Source organism: Dreissena polymorpha, chromosome 4 (genome assembly GCF_020536995.1).
Source record: "Dreissena polymorpha isolate Duluth1 chromosome 4, UMN_Dpol_1.0, whole genome shotgun sequence".
Lineage (NCBI taxonomy): Eukaryota > Metazoa > Mollusca > Bivalvia > Myida > Dreissenidae > Dreissena > Dreissena polymorpha.
In genome coordinates this window covers 94600738-94625177 of record NC_068358.1, presented here as the reverse complement: position 1 = coordinate 94625177, position 24440 = coordinate 94600738, and the positions used below count along the sequence as shown (strand labels likewise).

Sequence of the window (24440 nt, the reverse complement as noted above, 5' to 3'; positions counted from 1 at the left end):
GGTTGACATTTAAACACATGTTCGCAACAGGGAGATTTTGTATGCCCCCCTGATCGAATGATCAGGGGATTATTGTGTTTGGCCTGTCTGTCTGTCATTGTATGCATGTGTCTGTGTGTCTGTCCCAAAACTTTAACCTTGGTCATAACTTTTACAATATTGAAGATAGCAACATGAAATTTGGCATTTTGAGTAGTGAAATGTCTAGGTCAGCCTTCAAGGTCAAATGTCAAATATATGGCTTCAAAGCGGCACAGTAGGGGGCATTTTTTGTTTCACAAACACAGCTCTTGTTTTCTATTTGAATGGATTTTGTTTATAATTTCAAAAATAATGTTTGGTACTTAACAAATAAGTGCATATATAACTCAGATAGATAATTATTGAAAGCCGTACAAACCTAGTCAGTTTTACGTTTAAATAGATGTTTGATGTTGTGTAATATATGTGCTGTTTTGTTAAATATATATATGTGATGTTGTGAAAGTGAAATGTATAATGATGAATATTAATAATTATCTAAGTTAAATTAAGTTCAATTAAAACGTGTTTACATTAGTCAAGCATATGGAATTTGTTATGTGTGCATCCTTCCCGTACATATTTTAAAGCAAATACAAACAAGTAAATTAAAAACGCTTTAACAGCATGAACACCAAGAACACCACAAACAACTTTAATATTACAGTATCACCATGATCGTATTTATTGCTACAACATCTGCTGATATTTTAGCTGAAAATACCATATTATTTTACGTGAATAACAATCAACAATACATTAAAATAGCACAAATGTCACTTCAAAACTAAACCTGTTTTGTATTGACTTTCATTCACATGCGTGTGTTCACTTTGCCGGCCCGAAGTCGCATAATGTGACTACCAAGAATGTGTCCATGCACTTCTAAATAATAAACTTACTAGACTGCGAATTTTTGGACACATTTTGTAATACAGTGTCAATTCCTATGTAATTAAGTTTTAATTGAAGATATATATTTTTTTACAAAGATGACATTAAATTTTAATTTAGTCTCCATCTGTTTGTGGCGTAGATGGTGCGGGGTGGGGAACTCGTATACACTGGGAAAAACACCTGTCCAGTATGTAATAACCATGCTTAATATGCTGATATCATGCCAATACTTCACCTGTTGTTATATGTTCATGACAGCAGTCAAGGCATGATATTCTATTGTCAACATATAGAACATATTTCACCTGGTGTTATATGTTCATGTCAGCAGTCAAGGCATGGTATTCTAGTGTAAACATATAGAACATGCTCCGCCTATTGTTATACGTTCATGACAACAGCCAAGGCATGGTATTCTATTGTCAACATATAGAACATGCTCAGCCTATTGTTATACGTTCATGACCACAGCCAAGGCATGGTATTCTATTGTCAACATATAGAACATGCTCCGCCTGTTGTTATGAGTTTATGACAACAGCCAAGGCATGGTATTCTATTGTCAACATATAAAACATGCTCCGACTATTGTTATCCGTTCATGCCAACAGCCCATGCATGGTATTCTATTGTCAACATACAGAACATGCTCTACCTGGTGTTATATGTCCATGACAACAGCCAAGGCATGGTATTCTATTATCAACATATTAACCGAGCACCTTTTTTGTTATAATGTATGTTCATTACAACAGCCAAGACGTGGTATTCTATTGTAAACATATAGGACATTTTCCGCCTATTGTTATACGTTAATGACAACAGTAAAGGTGTGATATTTTATTGTCAACATACAGAACATGCTCCATCTGCTGTTATACGTACATGATAACAATCAAGGCATGTTATTCTATTGACAACATATAGAACATGCTCTGGTTATTGATTTACGTTCATGACAACAGCCAATGCATGGTATTCTGTTGTCAACATAAAGAACATGCTACAGCTGGTGAGCAGTCAAGGCATGAAATTTTATTGTCAACTTACAGACCATGCTCCGTCTGTTGTTATACGTTCATGACAACAGCCAAGGCATGGTTTTCTATTGTCAACATATAGAACACGCTCCGCCTATTGTAATACGTTCATGACAACAGCCAAGGTATGGTATTCTATTGTCAACATATAGAACGTGCTCCGCTTTTTTATACGCTCGTGACAACAGCCAAGGCATGGTATTCTATTGCCAACATATAGAACATGCTCCGCCAGTTGTTATGCGTTCATGACAAGAGCCAAAACATGGTATTTTGTTGTCAACATATAAAACATAATTTACCTGGTGTTATATGTTCATGACAGCAGTCAAGACATGATATTAAAATGTCAACATACAGAACATGCTTCTTCTGTTGTTATTCGTTCATGACAAGGCATGGTATTCTATTGTCAACATATAGAACATGCTCCGCCTATTGTTATACGTTTGTGACAACAGCCAAGGCATTGTAGTATATTGTCAACATATAGAACATGCTCCGCTTGTTGTTGTACGCTCGTTACAACAGCCAAGGCATGGTATTATATTGCCAACATATAGAACATGCTCCGCCTGTTGTTATACGTTCATGACAACAGCCAAGGCATGGTATATTATTGTCAACATATAGAACATGCTCCGCCTGCTATTATACGTACATGACAACAATCAAGGCGTGTTATTTTATTGTTAACATATAGCACATGCCTCGCCTGTTGTTATACGTCCAAGACAACAGGCAAGGCATGATATTCTATTGTCAACATATAAACCATGCACCGTTTGTTGTTATATGTTCACGACAACAGCCAAGACGTGGTTTTCTATTGTCAGTATATATAGAACATGCTCCGCCTGTTCTTATCTGTTCATGACAACAGCCAAGGGATGGTATTGTGTTGTCAACATCTAGAACATGCTCCATCTGGTCTTGTTATATGTTCATGACAACAGCCAAGGCATGGTTTTCTATTGGCAACCTATAGGACTGGCCCCGCCTGTTGTTTTACGTTCATGACAACAGTAAAGGTATGACATTATGTTGTCAACATATAGAGCATGCCCCACCTGGTGTTCTATGTTCATGATAGCAGTCAAGGCATAACATATAGAACATGCTCCGCCTATTGTTATCCGTCCATGACAACAGCCAAGGCATGGTATTCTATTGTCAACATACAGAACATGCTTTTCCTGGTGTTATATGTCCATGACAACAGCCAAGGCATGGTATTCTTTTGTCAACATATAGAAAATACTCCGCCTATTGTTATCCGTTCATACCAACAGCCCATGCATGGTATTCTATTGTCAACATACATAACATGCTCTACCTGGTTTTATATGTCCATGACAACAGTCAATGCATGGTATTCTATTATCAACATATTAACCGAGCACCTTTTTTGTTATAATGTTTGTTCATAACAACAGCCAAGACGTGGTATTCTATTGTAAACATATAGTACATTTTCCGCATATTGTTATACGTTAATGACAACAGTAAAGGTGTGAAATTTATTATCAACATACAGAACATGCTCCATCTGCTGTTATACGTACATGACAACAATCAAGGCATGTTATTCTATTGACAACACATAGAACATGCTCCGGTTATTGTTTTACCGGAACATAAAGAACATGCTAGGTCGCCGTGGTGTAATGGATATGGTGTCCGCCTAGCGACCAAGAGGTCACGGGTTCGATCCCCACCGTGGGAGCGTTCTTTAGACTTCCAAAAGACACCAAGAACTGGTTCTAGGCCCAGAAAACGGACTCGAGAGCGTTTATATAAGCCTAAGGCTTTCGATGCAATCGAGCTAAAATAAATAGGTTTAAACAAAAGAACATGCTACAGCTGGTGTTATATGTTCATGATAGCAGTCAATGCATGATATTTTATTGTCAAGTCACAGACTCCGTCTGTTGTTATACGTTCATGACAACAGCCAAAGCCTGGTTTTCTATTGTTAACATATAAAACAGGCCCCGCCTATTGTAATACGTTCATGAAAACAGCCAATGCATGGTATTCTATTGTCAACATATAGAACATGCTCCGCTTTTTAATACGCTCGTGACAACAGCCAATGCATGGTATTCTATTGCCAACATATAGAACATGCTCCGCCAGTTGTTATGCGTTCATGACAAGAGCCTAAACATGGTATTTTGTTGTCAACATATGGAACATATTTTACCTGGTGTTATATGTTCACGACAGCAGTCAGGGCATGATACTTTTGTCAACTTACAAAACATGCTCCGTCTGTTATACGTACATGACACCAATCAAGGCATGGTATTCTATTGTCAACATATAGAACATGCTCCGCTTGTTGTTATACGCTCGTGACAACAGCCAAGGCATGGTATGCTATTGAAAACATATAAAACATGCTCCGCCTGTTGTTATGCGTTCATGACAACAGCCAAGGCATTGTATTTTGTTGCCAACATATAGAACATATTTCACCTGGTGTTATATTTTCATGACAGCAGTCAGGGCATGATACTTTATTGTCAACTTACAGAACATGCTCCGTCTGTTATACGTACATGACAACAATCAAGGCATGTTATTCTATTGACAACATATAGAACATGCTCCGGTTATTGTTTTACGTTCATGACAACAGCCAAGGCATGGTATTCTATTGTCAACATATAGAACATGCTACGCCTATTGTTATACGTTCATGACAACAGCCAAGGCATGGTATTCTATTGTCAACATATAGAACATGCTCCGCTTGTTGTTATACGCTCGTGACAACAGCCACGGCATGGTATGCTATTGAAAACATATAAAACATGCTCCGCCTGTTGTTATGCGTTCATGACAACAGCCAAGGCATGGTGTTTTGTTGTCAACATATAGGACATATTTCACCTGGTGTAATATGTTCATGACAGCAGTCAGGGCATGTTACTTTATTGTCAACTTACAGAACATGCTCCGTCTGTTGGTATACGTTCAAGATAACAGCCAAAGGCATGGTATTCTATTGTCAACTTACACAACATGCTCCGTGTGTTGTTATACGTTCAAGACAACAGCCAAGGCATGGTATTTTGTTGTCATTATATAGAACATATTTCACCTGGTGTTATATGCTCATGACAGCAGTCAAGGCTTTATATGTTATTGTCAACTTGCACAACATGCTCCGTTTGTTGTTATACGTTCATGACAACAACCAAGGCATGGTATTCTATTGTCAACATATAGAACATGCTCCGCTTGTTGTTAAACGTTCACGACAACACCCAAGGCATGGTATTTTATTGTCAACATACAGAACATGCTCCGCCTGCTGTTATACGTACATGACAACAATCAAGGCATGTTATTCTATTGTCAACATATAGCACATGCCTCGCCTGTTGTTATACGTCCAAGACAACAGCCAAGACGTGGTTTTATATTGTCAACATATAGAACGTGCTCCGCCAGTTCTTATCTGGTCATGACAACAGCCAGGGCATGGTATTCTGATGTCAACATATTGAACATGCTCCATCTGGTGTTGTTATATGTTCATGACAACAGCCAATGCATGATATTCTATAGTCAACTTATAGAACATGCTCCGCCTGTTGTTATACGTTCATGACAACAGCCAATGCATGTTATTCTGTTGTCAACATATAGAACATGCTCCGCCTGTTCTTATCTGGTCATGACAATAGCCATGGCATGGTATTCTGATGTCAACATATAGAACATACTCCACCTGTTGTTTCATGTTCATGACAGCAGTCAAGGCATGATATTCTATTGTCAACATATAAAACATGCTTCGCCTGTTCCTATACGTTCGTGACAATAGCCAAGGCATAGTATTCTAGTGTCAACATATAGAATATGCTCCGCCTATTGCTATGCGTTCATGACAACAGCCAATGCATGGTATTATATTGTCAACTTATAAACCATGCACCGTCTGTTGTTATATGTCCATTACAACAGACAAGACGTTGGATTCTATTGCCAACATATAGAACATGCTCTACCTGTTGTTATACGTTCGTGACAACACCAAGGCATGGTATTCATTGTCAACATATAAAACATGCTCCGCTTGTTGTTATACGCTCGTGACAACAGCCAAGGCATGGTATTCTATTGGCAACATATAGAACATGATCCGCCTGTTGTTATGCGTTTATGACAACAGCCAAGGCATGGTATTTTGTTGTCAACATATAGAACATATTTCACCTGGTGTTATATGTTCATGATAGCATTCAAGGCATGATATTTTATTGTCAACTTACACAACATGCTCCATCTGTTGTAATACGTCCATGACTACAGCCAAGGCATGGTATTATATTGTCAACATATAGAACATGCTCCGCTTATTGTTATTCGTACATGACATCAGCCAATGCGTGGTATTCTATTGTCAACATATAGAACAGGCTTCGCTTGTTGTTATACGCTCGTGACAACAGCCAATGCATGGTATTTTATTGTCAACATACAGAACATGCTCCGCATGCTGTTATACGTACATGACAACAATCAAGGCATGTTATTCTTTTGTCAACATATAGCACATGCTTCTTCTGTTATTACACGTCCAAGACAACAGCTAATACGTGGTTTTCAATTGCCAACATATAGAACATGCTCCGCCTGTTGTTATACGTTAATGACAACAGCCAAGGCATGGTATTCTGTTGTCAACATATAGAACATGCTCATGTAAATTTTATAATCCTTCAATCAAATACTTGAAATGATAAATATTGGATTTATAGTGCATTAAGCTAATGTGCTGAGCTATAATCATGCTGTTACCAAGTTAGAGTACATGTGGGTTGGAAACCAAGATTTATACTTTTTACCAACATTATTTTAAAAGGGCGTATGTATACACCCTTGGTTTAATGTTTGTTCTTCGTTGATTGAGGTCCATGGAATAGTTTACAAACTTAAATGGTTTTCATGCCCTAATATATGTCTTCCTATACACGACATTTTTATTATTCCCAGTATTTTGTATTTAGTACCGTCATATTTTCTTCCTTTCGACATTTTCATTTTTCCCAGTAGTATTTTTTTTAATAAAGGCTTAAATGAATATAAGATGTTTTGCTATAAATATTTACATTGTTTTGTAACATGTATTTAAAAATATCAGATGCAGTTTTTTCATTCCTTTCACTACAATATTAAGATAAAATTCCCTTCACCTTGTAGTTGATGAAACTCAGCCAACCTCTTAATAGCGGCCTTTTATACTGTCCATTGAACTTTTATTCGACGATTTGAGATCAAAAATATAGTGGACTATTCAACAAATGGTGACCGAATATATTGCATATTATAAACGAGAAATCGCGTTATTCATAAAAGATCAACTAAATTACATGCATGCAAAATCAGTCATTAAACAGCTTTCGTGTGGACCGGTTAGAAATCATATTATATAGGATAATTAAATATAATGCAGTATAAATCAGTATTTACAGTATAATCTTGGTTAATTCGCCGTCTATACGAATAAAGTTCCTTTGTACAAAAAAATAAAATGATCAATACTAGTAAATAATGCTTCCATAATTTATGGTACGAGTTATGTTAAATGAACATAAATAGTTTTCGGACCAATACTCAATGAGTATAACGTACGGAAATGTAAACATGAAGTTGTATTATTTATAACTTGTTGGTTTCCCAGAATCTATTTAAAGTCTCTTGTTGGAGCATGCGCATTACAATACCATGCCTCGCCTGTTGCATTCTATACATAGATGGTGACGTCACTACGTTATTGTCAGTAAGACCGGTGTGAAACAATGCGCCTGTTGTAGTTTTCCACCTCCCATATTGATGAGCGTCATTGAACTATTTTTAGAAATGGTGAAATTTTCCATCAGAATTTGAAGCATAATTCTAGGTCATTCCAAAGCCGAGAAATAGTCCCTCAAAGTTGACTTCATTTATTTGAAAAAATATTGAAGACACAACTATGCTACATATATCAGCTTGATCTACACGCTCTAACAAAAAAATGATACCAAAATCATAATTCGGAAGTAATATTTACCGACCCGCGTTTTAATTTAAAACCTGTGGTGAATGGAAAATCCCCGAAATCCACTACTGAACACAAACGGCCGGTGTAGCGTAAAAGATGCAAGACCCGTAAAATATGCAAGTTCCGGTTCCGGTCATGTGAATTTTACGTTAGGCTCTGTAAAAAGGGCAAGACCCGTAAAAAGTGCAAGTCTTATATTGTTTTGCAATGACTTTGGTATTTAATTGGAGAAAAACATCACTAATAAAGAGTGTGAATGGGTCGACGTTCGTTTCTTCAAGATTGGGCAAAAAAACATTACCATGCGGGTAAGACTAATTTTCGGACATAACTCTTTTCGGATATACCGATAGACTTTCAAACTGAGCTCCAATTTGAGTTTTAGGAATTATTGATTTTTCGCCACACTTGATATGTGTATGTATAAATAGCGTCGTGTGTTTTTAAATTTGTAAAATAAAGCGTGCAGAAATGTTTATGTGAGCTATTTTCTTGTTTTAATGTGAATTTTCGACCATAAAATATGCAAGTCAGGCGTCTTAAGTGTTTAATACTACCCAACATTAATCTTATTTAACAAAGAGAGCTTAATTATAATGTAATTGCTCACAATCAAACCTGACAAGCCTTAAGACAAAGTTTGTTGCATTATGTGCGGTAGAAAATGTACCATATGTTATTTAAATCAGGCAATAAGGCTGTAAAATATGCAAGTCAAGGTTATTAACTCACTGGCATTTTATATGGAAATATCCCTCAATATTCCCTTTTATTTGTTGCAAAATGAAAAAAAAGTGATTTATTTCACATTTTATTGCCCATAAATTTCATTTTGACAAACTTTTCTAAATACAGTTGTCGGTTTATGCAAGCACTGCATAAATTTTCTCACTTAAATCATCATAAAAACCCTTATCATTTTACAAAGAAATCGAAGAACTATGCAATAGGTGTCCCAAGCACTGCGTACATTTACGAAGTATTACATTTATAAAAAAGGTGGTGTGGTAGTTTGAATTTCACTAATACAGTATTTTTGGGAAGTATCTTTTAACATAAATTTACGCACTTAAATCAATATAAAACCCTTGCAAATTTACAGACTATTTATAGTTGTAAACAAAAAATTGTCTCAAGCACTGCATAAATTAATAAACTAATTTATGGCAAAAGATAGCAACATTATAGTTTGAAATTCAAATATACAACACTTTTAACTAAAACATATGATCTTTCTGCATAAGTCAGGCTCTTCATAAATTTACGCGCTTAAATCAAATAAAAACCCTGGCAATTTCTCCAGTGGCAGTGCGTAAATTTACTAACTAATTTATTGCAAAAGCAGTTCGTAATTTTATTGTAAAGAGGTCAGCTAACTATCTTTCTACACAAGACAAGCTCTGCGTAAATGTACGCACTTAAAATCTACATCAAAATACCTGATATTTTTACCAACTTTTCAAGCAAACAAAATTGTGCAAAGAACTCTTCTACATAAGCCAAGCTCTGCGTAAATTTACGCACTTAAATCAATATCAAACCCTGGCAATTTTACAGACTATTTGAAGTTGTAAACAAAAATTGTCCCAAGCACTGCGTAAATTTACAAACAACTTCATGGTAAAACAAAACAGTAGAGTTATACTTTGCATTTTACAAATACAACATTTTTTAGTCCCCTACTGGTTTCACCGGAGGGGACTTATGGTTTGCGCTCCGTCTGTCAGTCCGTCTGTCAATCCGTCCGTCCATCACACTTTTCTGGATCCTGCGATAACTTTAAAAGTTCTTAATATTTTTTTCATGAAACTTGGAACATGGATAGATGTCAATATTGACATTATGCACGTCATTTCATTTCGTTCCTAAGTCAAAAATTATAGTTGCTATGGTAACAAACAAACTAAAAATACTGCTGAAATGGTGGTTTTCTGGATCCTGCGATAACTTTTAAAGTTCTTTATAATTTTTCATGAAACTTGAAACATGGATAGATGGCAATATGGACATTATGCATGCCATTTCATTCTGTTCCTACATCATAAAATTCTGGTTGCTATGGCAACAAATATATATATTTTTTAAATATGAAAATGGTGGAATTTCTGACAATGGTGGAGCCGGTAGGGGACTAATATTTCCTTACAATAGTCTTGTTCTAACTATCTTTCTACGTAAGCCAAGCTCTGCATAAATAACAATGAAAATCTGCAAAATACAAGCAACTACAAAATACCTGATATTTTTACCAACTTTTCAAACAAACAAAATTGTTCAAAGCATAAGACAAGCTCTGCGTAACTTTACGCACTTAAATCAATATAAAACCCTGGCAATTGTACAGACTATTTGAAGTAGTAAACAAAAAATTTCCCTAGCACTGCGTAAATTTAAAAACTAATTATTTGGTAAAAAAAGTTTGGTTATGTTATACTCTGAATTTCTAAAATACAAAATTTTCTGACTATCTTCCTACATAAGTCATGTCTTGCATAAATTTATGCACTAAAATCATCTAAGAAATACCAAATAATTTTACAAACTAATCAAAGTAATAAAAATTGTCCAAGCAATGCATTTATGTACGAATGTATGGCAAAATATAGGAATATTATAGTTTGAAATTCATAAAACAACACTTTCAACTAAAAAATATGTCTGGAAAGTCTATTTCATCTTGTTCTAGTTTGCAGTGCGCAGGCTACTGTCCCCCTTCAAGAGCACCCAGGTCATACAAGCTGAACACGGTTGACCTGCACACCTAACAGTGGAAATAATGAAACAAGTGATCACACATCCACCCACTTTCTGCCCGGAACAACAGGTTTTCCTTTGTATTATTACTGTTTAAAGGTTAACATTGCAGGATTAGTTTAAACCAATTTTTTTAGCTCAGTTGCATAGAAAGCCATAGTTTATTTAAAATGCTTTAAAGTCCGTTTCTTGAGACTAGGACCAGTACTTGTTGTCTATAGGGAGATCTAAAGAACGTGCCCGCATTGTGGATCGAACCTGTTACCTCCTAGCAGGGCTTTTTCTGCCTATTTTGGGAAAAGGAGTCTGACCAAATTGGAAATTTTTTATCGACAAAATTGGTCATTTTGGGAATTTTTGTGTCAATGAAATGGCTCATTTGGGAAAAAATTGTGAATTTATCATGCTTAAATAATTCAGCGGTTTAACAAATAAATTTGCTTTTTATTTGTTATTTTGTCTTCTTTATATAAACAGATGCAATATTGGGCGTGTTCAACGTTTATTCAAGTACTGCAGTTTTGTTTTTCAGTTACAGTTACACTCTGAGATAAGAACTGAACAGTCAAAACCGCATAGCAGATATTTTTGACCTAATCAAACACTGGTTAGTCACACACGTTTTAAGACACTTCATTCTTGAAAAAAAAAAAACATTCCTTTTTTGGAAATTGGGATAATTTTTGTAATAATTTCGGTTTGGGATCAGGTCTGTTTGCTTTAGGAGTGCATCCATTTTCTGGAGGCGTAGACAGTGCGGAAAAACCCCTGAGCCTAGTCACTGGGTGGACATTGTAACCTCAACAACTGGCGACTAAATTTTGCAGGATTACAGAGTAGTAATTTACCATATGCTATAAGTAGAATACTGACTTAGGATGGGAGAATTTGGTTGAACTAATATGGTGTAAATCCATATAACTTAAAAGCATTAATCCAAATTTTAGGTACATGTTCCTCATAATGTGTATTAATATCGTAATACTTTTATATTTTTCATAATACGTTTCGTCATTAACAAAAATTGTTAAGTTCATACAATGAAATAAAACAACCTGTCTGATTGTGTTTAAATATATAGTCTCATTAATTCTAGACCTGTGCAGGTATTGATGGATGCATCTGATGTATAACAATCGTTACATGTTATACATTTTATTGGAATACTGATTTCACTGCATGAATTGATGATGTCACTCATTCAATTGACCTGTTCAAATTTTATTTTAAATAGATATAATTATATTAAACTGTGTTTGCATCAGATTGTATGTTTTGTGTAGGCATTATGTAAGCATTAGTTTGAAATGGTTGTTTAGTTTCAGATTTATCTATATTGCCCCAAAAAGGGTTTTTTCAAACTATTGTCATTGTGTCTGTCTGTCGGCAATTTTGGTTTCAGCTCTGTAACTCAGCTGTTTTCATTAATATTTCTGGTAACGGTACTAGGCCACGATCAATAACAATTAACAAAAAAAATTTAGTTGTTTAAATATTCATTTATTTTGTTTTGGGGGTGTTAGAGTTCGGGACCAAAAGAGGCGTTTTGCTGTTCAGCCTTAAAAGTCAATATGGTTACTATATTTGTATTAATTACATTAAATGTAACTTATTTAAGTTAGCTACGGGTCCCCCAGCTGCACAGATGTGAAACTGTATTATCTGCTCGATGGCAGGGGTGTCATTGGCGCCACCCAACTCTTTGTTGCCCGCATTACATGTCCATTTTATAACTTTTTTTTTTGTTTTTTTTTCATGTAGAGGCACTTGTTTTTCAATGAATGGTACTGCTATGAGAACTTTGCTGTGCAACCCATACATACATGTACATATTGCTCTTCAAGGGCTGCCCTTACTGGCAGACCACAGCACTTCAGGTGGTACCACCTGCCACACACAGAACATTGTACCCATCGCTGTGTTCCTGATGAAACGCTGCAATTGGGCATATCACACATAGTGTCGTCTGCTTCTTTGCTGTGTTGCAGAATCCGTTCCCTGAGATAATTCCTGTATTCTTGACAGTGAACCTGCCGCATTATTTCATGGGGAACCCCAAGAGCAATGGCTTCAGCATTCTGGAAAAAAATAGCGTTCATAATAACAGTTAAAATTGACGGCTCCAATAATTGTTTTAAACAAAACTGAACATGGCTACTTAATATGGACGTTAAATTGCCACCATACTACTACTTTAAAACCTGAACAAGACAGGTATAAATTCCTGTTGGTTAAGGATAGGAATCAGTCAAACCTAATTTGTATTCTGCACATTACCATGTACTAACTTCAACCATCAAATGTCCAGCTTCTTGTCATTAGCTGAAATGACTGTAATTGGGGCCTGTTTATTTTATTCTATTTATGTCGAAAAGGCCGCATATTTTGATATGCATGAACATACCATTAATGTGAATACTCCGCAAGAGTTGCTGTCCTTTTGCTTGTTACTCTGCATGGGACTGTATGTCCAAGGACCAAGTTGCTCCTTAACATTGGCAGCTTTGTTTCTTAGATCAAAGAATTGGCTGCAGTAAAAAACAAAACACATTAGAGTCATCACTCATACGCCAATCTATAAACAAGAGAAGGCAACTGTATCAAGGATTTTGTAAGAATTACAGCCCTTTGGCCTTTTTGAATATGCATATTATTGATAATTCTACATTAAAGGTTAAAACAACTGTTTCAAGCACTTTGTAAGAATTATGGCCCTTTTTCCACTTAGAATATGCATACTATTGAATCTATGTAAATGTTTGCATACCACCTCAAATATTTTCAATGTCCCTTGCTTTTATAGTTTGTTTCATTAACAGTATTTTTCATAATTGCTTACCTTTTTTTTTCCGAATTGTAAAACTTACTGGTAGAAAGTAATTATTGTTTTATTCTTTTATTTCCTACTCTTTTAACCAAGCTGGAAAAATTTAGTGATGAAAATATATGATGATAATTCTTATAGTTTTTTTGTTTTATTTTGATAAATAACAACAATTCTTACACCTATTTTTGTTTATCCCCCAATCAGACTTAAGGAGAATTGCACTTACCCCCAGAGATTCAGCCACTTAAAGTTTTGGTGGTGTAATGAATCTAAGATTGACACTGTCTTTTCCTTGGGTTTTGCCACAAGAAGGATCCAGTGATTGCCATGGCTGTTGATAGGCATCAGCAGAAGCTTGTAGTTGGAGAAGTGTTCCTTCATTAAAAGACGTTACTGAATTTAACATTATGCTGCCACAACATTGTCCAGATCTCTCTTAAATGTCATTTCACAATTGTGAAATAGTCAATATGTGTAACATAGGTACATATATGCTTCTGTGTACAATAACATATTGCAGGGGCATTGATGTCTGTTGGACATAGAATTTATAATGTTTCATGTATGAGAGACATGTGCTCATGATCAGATTGGATGTGTTAGTAACGGCTACTTGAAGTTATTCCAAGAAGGTATTTCTAGAGTATAGAAATGGCAATGCTCTATATACTGATGTGTGTTAACATTTAAACTTGTGCAAAATTTAGAAGCTGTTAACCGTGAATAAATCATAATCTTTCTTTTGTATTTTGTTATTTGTGTTGCCTAAACGTGCTTTGCTTACATAAATTAATGATTGCTTTGTATTTTGTTTCAGTTAGCCTTCTGTGCAAGGTCATGAGGTGAAACCTGGATGTAAGAAACATTTTTATCACATGTTACGTTGGCAGTTCCTGTAATTATACTTGAACGGTTCAGAACATACGTGTACAAATATGTCCAGCAAAAGACATTTTATGACAGACTTCATTATACTACATAATTGGAATCAAATTGCTTTCAGTAAAAAAAATATTGACAATAGAATATTTAACCATTTAGGTTTCGTATCCATAACTGCACACAGCTACTGTGAGAGTCTCGACTCTCTGGGTAAGCATTATTATATATAGTGTATCAAATGATGAAGTATTGTGTCAAATACTTGTTTATTAATGTAGGCTTAATTGAATAGTGATGAAAAAATGACAATAAAACTTGAATTATATATAAATTTATATGTAACTCCATGCTGTTTTAATACCTTTTCAAACATCCAGTGGTCCAGGGTCCCATTTTCCCACAATACTGTATGTAGTATGCCATAAACTGGGTTAACTAACCAATGTCATCACTATAAGTATTACAACTATGATTAGAATCTTTGAGAAATAAAGTTTTACAAGTGAACACTATAATTTCCTCTGCAGTTACATATTCATTATATTTGGAGGGTCACCAATTACAGTCCAAATGTAACTTTAGTTCACCAAACCAAGTGTGCAGGTTGTTATATTAAATAATACATGCAATAAATGTTATCACTGTCCTACATCTTCATCTCATGTATCTCATATATTTACTTTTCTCAGATTCTACCACCTCTTTTTCATACCAATTTGTGTATATTTAATGCCCAATGTTATGGTGATATGTACATGGTCGCAATCTAGGAGTGTAGGACATTAGCCCTTTGGGACATTAGCCCCTAGGACATTAGCCCCTTTGGACATTAGCCCCTAGGACATTTGCCCCTTAGGACAATAGCCCCTATCTATTTTTACATTCATTTTTTAGGTAATTTCACCTTTTTTTAATTAGTGGAATTAATGTTGTTGTTTTTTTTAAACAGCAACAACAACACGTTATGTTACTTATGTATCTAATTATAAGGTAATTTTAGACTTCTGGATGGTGTCAGATAGCAAAATGTTGGCAAATAGAGTCCAAAGAAAAAAATAAAAAATAAAAAAAAAAAGACACAAAAATGTATGTGTGTGGTACAAGCTATATATTGTTTGTTTTTAGATATGAAATTTAAAAAATGGAATAAAAATGCTTATGTAAAAAAAGTTTTGAACCTAGGGGCTTTTGTCCTAGAGGGCTAATGTCCGTACCCCGCAATCTAGACGAAGTGCATATGTCCAAGAATGTTAACAACTGTCTTAACTAAAATTTGATGGGGGGGGGGCATATTAGGAGTGTAGTACATTAGCCCTCTGGGACATTAGCCCCTTGGACATTAGCCCCTTTGGACATTAGCCCCCTAGGACATTTGCCCCTTAGCACATTAGCCCCTACCTACTTTTACATTCATTTTTTAGGTATTTAATTTCATCTTTTTTTTAAATTAATGGAATTAATGGGTTATTTTTTTTTTAAACAGCAACAACAACACAATATGTTACTTATGTATCTTATTGTAAGATAATTTTAGACTTCTGGATGGTGTCAGATAGCAAAATTTTGCAAAATAAATAGAGTTCGAAGAAAAAATAGTAAAGAAATTGTAAAAAAAAAACACTAAAATGTACGCGTGTGGTACAAGCTATATATTGTTTGTATGAACATATGAAATTTAAAAATATGGCATAAAAATGCTGACTTAAAATAAAAAAAGGTTTTGAAAATTTTACATGTAAAACACCTTGGGGCTTATGTCCTAGTGTGCACTTTTTTGAAGGGGCTTTTGTCCTAGGGGCTTTTGTCCTAGGGGCTAATGTCCTAGAGGTTAATGTCCAAGAGGGCTAATGTCCGTACCCCGCATATTAGACATTAGCAACGAACAGCACAAAAACACTTGACACAAGTTATGGAGCATCCCGGGGAATTTACTGGATTAAAGCAATTTGAGGGTTAAGGGAAAGTGTTCAGCTTGAAACGTCACATTTGACTCTATTATACATGAACAAGTCATTAGAATATATTACTATTGCTAAAATTGCTTAATGTTATAATTGTGCATGTTCAATATGTCTGGTGCATTACAAATAGTGTCTAGTTTATTTTCTACATTGTCAGATACAAGTTTAAATAGGCAACATAAGTTTTTAAGATTTAATTAATAAATAACAACACAACTGTTACATATTTTAGGAAACAATGGTTATTTTTTTACTATACTAAAAGTCCAGTACTTTAAAGGGATCTTTTCACACTTTGGTAAATTGACAAAATTGAAAAAAGTTGTTTCAGATTCGAACATTTTCGTTTTAGTTGTGATATTTGTGAGGAAACAGTAATACTGAACATTTACCATGCTCTAATATAGCCATTATATGCATCTTTTGACGATTTTAAAACCTAAAAATTATAAAGCGTTGCAACGCGAAACGATTGAATAATGTGGAGAGTTCTGTTTTTGTCGTTAAATTTTGTGAAACTACGAAGATTGCTTATATAACGTATAAAATACATCCGGAATGTGTACTCGGCGGAATAGCTCAGTAGGCTAAAGCGTTTTTACTTCAGGACTCTGGCAGGACTCCAGGGGTGACTGGTTCGAAACCTGCTCCGGGCAATGTTCTTTTCCTTTTTTAAATTTTATTCTTGATCTTTTACTGGAGCTTTTACGATCCAATGTTTACATTTATTAATATAAAGCATTTAATGAATAAGTTAAAAAAATGCCAAAATCTGTGAAAAGGCCCCTTTAAATTCGAAATGACATGGTCAGCAATGTAAAAATGATGCAGATGAACACTACATAAATTGGCATGTTAACAAGTTCACTTGATACTTCACATGTGCATTGGCCTTGTACCAATTTTATGACTTGATTTAGGTTTTAAGATTGCATTGTGATATTTTATACTGCATACAAATTATTATGCCCCCTTCGAAGAAGAGGGGGTATATTGCTTTGCTCATGTAGGTCTGTCGGTCCGTCGGTCTGTCGGTCCGTCCACCAGGTGGTTGTCAGACGATAACTCAAGAACGCTTGGGCCTAGGATCATGAAACTTCATAGGTACATTGATCATGACTCGCAGATGACCCCTATTGATTTTGAGGTCACTAGGTCAAAGGTCAAGGTCACGGTGACCCAAAATAGTAAAATGGTTTCCGGATGATAACTCAAGAACGCTTAGGCCTAGGATCATGAAACTTGATTGGTAGATTGATCATGACTCGCAGATGACCCCTATTGATTTTCAGGTCACTAGGTCAAAGGTCAAGGTCACAGTGACCCGAAATAGTAAAATGGTTTCCGGATGATAACTCAAGAACGCTTAGGCCTAGGATCATGAATCTTGATAGGTAGATTGATCAGGACTCGCAGATGACCCCTATTGATTTTGAGGTCACTAGGTCAAAGGTCAAGGTCACAGTGACCCGAAATAGTAAAATGGTTTCCGGATGATAACTCAAGAACGCTTAGGCCTAGGATCATGAAACTTGATAGGTAGATTGATCATGACTCGCAGATGACCCCTATTGATTTTCAGGTCACTAGGTCAAAGGTCAAGGTCACGATGACCTGAAATAGTAAAATGGTTTCCGGATGATAACTGAAGAACGCTTATTCCTAGGATCATGAAACTTGATAGGTAGAATGATCATGACTCGCAGATGACCCCTATTGATTTTCAGGTCACTAGGTCAAAGGTCAAGGTCACGGTGACCCGAAATAGTAAAATGGTGTCCGGATGATAACTCAAGAATGCTTATGGCTAGTATCATGAAACTTCATAGGTACATTGATCATGACTGGCAGATGACCTCTATTGATTTTCCGGTCACTAGGTCAAAGGTCAAGGTCACAGTGACAAAAAACATATTCACACAATGGCTCTCACTACAACAGAGAGCCCATATGGGGGGCATGCATGTTTTACAAACAGCCCTTGTGTTAATGTTATGTCTTGGAATGAAATTAATGTTACTTGATGTTAATAAAGAAGTCATTATGACCTAGTGTTATATTTTATACAAAACCTCATATTGAGGCCCTCGACTACATGTATGTGTTATTTCTTCTTGAATGGGTTCAGAAGAGGCCACACGCACAAAGTAAAAAACAGGGTTCCCAGTTTATTGTATGAACAAAATTCCCTGATTTTTCCCTGATGGAAATAAAAATTCCAGGATCATAATTTCGACCTATTTCTCATTTTAGAAACCCTCAAATAGCAGTTGCAGATATAACTAAGCTACATGTATACTACAAACCCACCATAGCCAAACAAAGGATTCGATTTGCTGTTTTAATCGTACAGATTCTCGACACAAGTCGGGAAAGTCTGACCAAACAAAATTCCCTGATTTTTCCCTGATTTCAGGAACTGTTCACGAATTCCCTGACTGGAAAAGATGAAAGTCTTTTTCCAGGTTTTCCCTGATTTCCAGGTTGGCTGGGAACCCTGAAATATTTTATAGACTTGGATAGCTATATAACTGATCAAATAACTTCCTATCCGACATGTGCCAAATTTGATGGGGGGGGGGGGGGTTGATATAAGACATTAGCAAAGAACAGCTTAAACGTGTATCACAGTTTACTCTATTATACCCCGTACATGAATGGCTTCCTATCTGAACATTACAATATAATGCTGTTGATAGTCTAGCAGCGTAATGTTGAATAATGCATTTGCACACTTACGTATGTGGTGAATTACAAGGTTTTTCTATAGCCATATGAGGTAAACTGCCCCACCACCTGGTGGCCATGTTTTTCAACAGACCATAACCATTTTCAAACAAAGCAGAGCTATTATAAGAACAAATGATCTGACCAAGTTTAATGAACGTTGAAGTATAAATGTGATTTCTAGAGTGTTAAGGTTTTACTTTAGCCATGTGAGAAAAGATTCCCTCTAGCGACCATGTTTTTCAACGAACCCGAAACATTTTCGAACACAGCTGAGATATCATTAAGACATATGTTTGCCCAAGTTTCAAGAAGATTGAACAATAAATGTGACCATTTTTTTGTTTATTTTTATCTAGTGACCTAGGTTTTGACCTGGTGTGACACAGTTTCAAACCCAACAAAGATATCATTGGGACACATTTTCTTAACATGTTTCATGGCAATCAAGCAATAAATGTTACCTATAGTGTTAACAAGGAACAAGGGACAAAATTGTCACAACAAGGTTTTTACAAAAATATATTTATAACAAACAAATTTGTTGAATTGATATCCCCCGCCAATATGCTTCTGGACACAAGTGTTATATTTGACACTCAATTAAGCATTTTTTCAAGATACAAAGGGACATAACTCTGTTATTTACAGATGGTGTACAATGCCATTTGGCGTGCATCATTATCTTATCCATATATATACTCATACCAAGTTTCAATGAAATACGCCAAAGCACTTCCAAGATATGGCGCTGGACGGACGGAAAGACGGACGGACGGACAGAAGGACAACGCCAAAACAATATCCCTCCGCCGATGGCGGGGGATAACAAGGGCTTTGTCATACACGTGACATAATTATACCCCCACATGCATTGACACAGAATATTTTGCATGTTGTCTTCACAAAACAAGAGAAGCTAATTTATGCGATTCTTAAGAATTATTACGCCATTATCATGTGGCCATTTTGACCTTTGAACTCTTGAATTCTTTTGCATGACATGCCGTCCAATGACTGTGAACAAAATAAATGTGCATTTTCATTTTAAAATCTGACAAAGAATGACAGTAATGGCCCGAATAAGATCATTTATGGCCATCTTTGAACTCAGAAAAAGTGTGACCTTGACCATGGAGATATTGACGTAATTCTTTAGCATGACACATCGTCCAATGTTTGTGAACACATGTACCAAGTAGTTTTAAAATCTCACAATGAATGACATAGTTTTAGCCCGGACAATATCAAGATACCAATGCAATTCTTTCGCATGACACACCGTTCAATGGTGTTGAACATATGTGCCAAATGATTTTGAAATCTCACAATGAACAACATAGTTATGCACGGACAAGCTCATTTATGGCCATCTTTTACCTTTGAACTCTAAGTGTGACCTTGACCTTGGAGATATTGACGTATTTCTTTCGCATGACACACCGTTCAATGTCCAATAATGTTGAACAAAAGTGCCAAATGAATTTTAAATCTCGCAATGAATGACATAGTTATGGCCTGGACAAGCTCATTTATGGCCATTTTTGACCTTTGAACTCCAAATGTGACCTTGACCTTGGAAATATCGACGTAATTCTTGCGCGCGACACACAGTAACATGATGGTGAACATCTATGCCAAATGATTTTAAAATATCACAATGAACGACATAGCTATGGCCCGGACAAGCTTGTTTCGGCTGCCAGCCCGCCGACATTCGCCAATCTAATAACCAGTTTTTTCCTTCCGAAAACCTGGATAAAAGTGTTGATGACGCACAAGGGACAAATACTGATCCTAAAAGCACACCATATGCACCTTGTGCTCAGGTGAGTTAAAAATAATGAAATAAATAATACATGCTTTATGAAACAAATGTAATTTTTACTTAAACTTAACTAAATTTCCAGTACTTTAAATTGGTAATGTCATAGTCTGAGATGGTAAAGATTCTGCACATATACATAATATAGATTGGCGTGTTCAACAATTCAAATATATGACTGTTAGATTCAATTATTTCTTTATCCCAGTAATTCTCAAACTGGTTCAGCTTGTTTGGGAAAATGAGGGACCACGATACAGAAATGCTCCTCCAGTCGGGTCTGTTGTGTGCAGCTTTGAGTAATTCATCCATGGAAAGGCATGTCCATTTTTTTACATTATCCATCCATCTTTTCTACAAATGGCCTCATCGTCGACCTTCCTCTAGCGTACCCTGGAAAACAGCCTTGCAAAGAGTTGTGCCTGGTGATGTGTCCAAACCAAGCCAGCTGTACCTTAGCACAATTATTCATGGTCATGGTAGTGCAGTTATAAAATTGAATTAAGTAATCCAGTGTTATTTGTTCACTTAATATCGAGAGCTTTATTTGTCCATTGATATGTAGAGAGAACATCAACGGAATTGATTTGCTGTTGGCATGTATTAGACCTTCTTAGACCTTGTGAAGTCTGTTCTCAGTTCTGAAATTTAAAGAAATATTAGCATACAGTTGACAATATAACAGCCAAGACTTTTCACCGTTGAATACAAACACATACACAAATAGGCATGAAGGATTTCTTTGCCTATTAATTTTTGTAGAAAAATTCACACAAATGCTGGCATCATAATTATGTTATTTTGTTTATAAAGCTATACTTCTACAAGTGTACAATCAATAAATGCATTCCAAGCATAACAGGAGACAAGAAATACATTAAGTATATATCTATGGTAACTACCGGTAAAGTAAAAATATAAATTAACAAGAGCACCGCCTTGCGGGTGCAGACCGCTCATCTATTTTCTTTTTAAAGGTGAAAGGACTCTCATTTTCAATCACAAAGGAGGGAGGGGTGGAGTGAAGAGGGGTGTATAGTATATTTGCAATTTCCAATGCGATTGATGGCTACGGACATATGCTAAATATCGTTGTGCATTTGATTGCAATATTCATTTAAATTCATGACTGGGATTGTGAATTGGTAAGACACTTTTCTTTTGTTAATAATTACAAAGATATGTAATTTATTAAGCTTCATTAATAATAAGCTTTATTGATATGTTTCGTGAACAAAATACTACAATATATTCCATAAAAAATATAATAATATGGCAAAGGAAATTCAATGGCCGGTTTCTAAACAAAAGCATAATCGCCAAGACCGTAGCATCAGTTCAGTGCGTTAGGAACGCGCGCTACTTTCTTCCGCCTCCATTCCTTAATTACTTTCGTTTTTAAACAATTTTTTTTCTATCGTATACAGAAATCTATTCTCCTTAGCAAGATGTAATTTTTAAAACTGAACTCCAAATATAAACGCTACAAATTGGTATTAAGTACGAACATGTCAACCGTAAATCTAGATTCTAAAACTCCAAAACGGTATGATATTTGCAAAAGTTAAAGTTATAACTCGCCGGGCTGCCGAAATCAGAAGAAAAACTTAATATATATTTATATATCTGTTTACTACGTAACGTAAGCTTTCTAATCATATATAATTTGTCAAAATCGGCCAGGAAATGAAACTATAATTTAACAAAAGACTAGAGTGGGTACATCAAAATGTATAACCTCGGCGCTTCGCTGTACGCTAATTGTAAAAGATCGATAGCCACAACACGGTAAAACGCGCGGTGGTAAAACATAAAATGTGTATTTCTTGTGTTTAACTCGCTATAAATCCATTAATAACAACGGGAATATACTAAATGTTATATTTTTTTTGAAAGAGGAATTAATAAGCAACAAAATAACGTATAAACCAATAAAATCGGATGAATAGTTTTTGCATAAGATTGAATTTACTACAGTAAGGGTCAAATACTCGATTCATCTCCTATCAATATACACTCCGTGGGTAAATTTTGCATAATTTCGCGACCTGTCAAATTATAATCCTTCAATTCATAATAATTTACAAATTTTACGTGAATTAGTGTTATTGTTAAGGTTTCTTTTTATTTTGACATTGCTACAATGTTAAACGAGAAATGTGTTATGTTTTTTGTTTATAAATATTTATTTTTTTTAGTCAAATTATACATCTAAAACATTTATTTCTTTAATTTAGACAGATAATTCTAATTTGCTCTTATACATGTGTATGAGGGATCCGGATCAGGAAAAAACTGTATGAAACCATATGGATTCGGATTTGGATCCAAACAATTTTTTTGGATTCGTTGCAGCCCTATTGATTACAAAGTCTATCACACAAAATAATGATCTCATTGAAACTGTTCATGGTTATTATATATAAATCACTTTATAGAGTTCCCCTTGTTATATTTACAAAAAGTCAAGAGTTCTATTAATAAATGGATATCTTCTGCTATGTCTTGTGGAAGGCCTGGATCTGTACAGTGTTTCCTCGACTAGGACATCTCAGTAGATATGGTCCGGGACCTTTTTGAGAGCACTTCTATGTCCGTCGGCCTGGTTCTCCGCCAACTTTTTCTCATGTTCCCGTGGACTATTCGCTTCTGCAAAAGACTAACATTCTTATGGGGGTGTGACTTTTTTCTGCGATTGCTGGTTTACAAGGTTAGAAGGAAACGGAAGTTCTAACAACTGGCCTATAGCATTCTTGGACTCTCCAACTCCAAGAGAGACAACCAGCTGTATTTCCTTGCAATTACCCATTTGTGGTTATCTCCATTGTAACAAAAAAAACTTCTATACCAACCTCCGCGCAGAGATTTGACTGGGACCAGCTTATCAGGATCAAATCCCTGCCTTGATAACCGACCACGTGATGATAGCCAAGCCACTTGGTACAATAATTTTCCCGTTGTTATTTTTACTTTTTTTAAATTTAGATAATTTATGTTTCAATTATTTATTATCACGAAAAATATATTTTATTGTTCAAAATCATAATAACATATCATTGATTATTTCGAACTTAATATATATTTCACAAATCAAAATTAGTTTCTCATTTAACGTAATAACTTTCAGCGTTTATATTATGAGCAGATATATTTGTATTCAAATGTTAGTGCTATTGATGTGAAAATTCGTGAAAATATTGAACGCAAAAAAATCATTATTTGGTCAAAATAATTGAAACTTGCTCTCAAATAATCAAAAACGCTTTCGCCATTATGCATGAAACACGTCAATTTACCAACACTCGCATCGCTCCCTATTCGACTGTTATATACATATTCGTAAATCACGAGATGCCCGAGGAATATTTCCTGCATTCTGGAAAAACGTCTTATCTACCCTGTAATAATACTAAGCAGCTAATCGAAAGTAATTGTGTATTTAATATGT

General features: G+C 35.4%; 1 protein-coding gene and 1 long non-coding RNA gene across 9 annotated transcripts in view; both read left to right on the top strand.

Annotated features, from left to right (window-relative positions):
* LOC127877365 (sodium- and chloride-dependent taurine transporter-like) overlaps positions 1-24440 on the top strand; it is a 158582-nt gene that overhangs the window by 83053 nt on the left and 51089 nt on the right. The window lies entirely within an intron of this gene.
* Positions 8087-18487, top strand: LOC127877371 (uncharacterized). 4 transcript variants are annotated; one of them, XR_008048393.1, is made up of 5 exons: positions 8087-8324; positions 10703-10840; positions 11303-11377; positions 14415-14452; positions 14639-18487. It is a non-coding gene; the product is annotated as an uncharacterized LOC127877371 (long non-coding RNA). The 4 variants fall into 4 exon arrangements; XR_008048392.1 differs by lacking the exon at positions 11303-11377; XR_008048391.1 differs by having other exon boundaries at positions 14415-18487.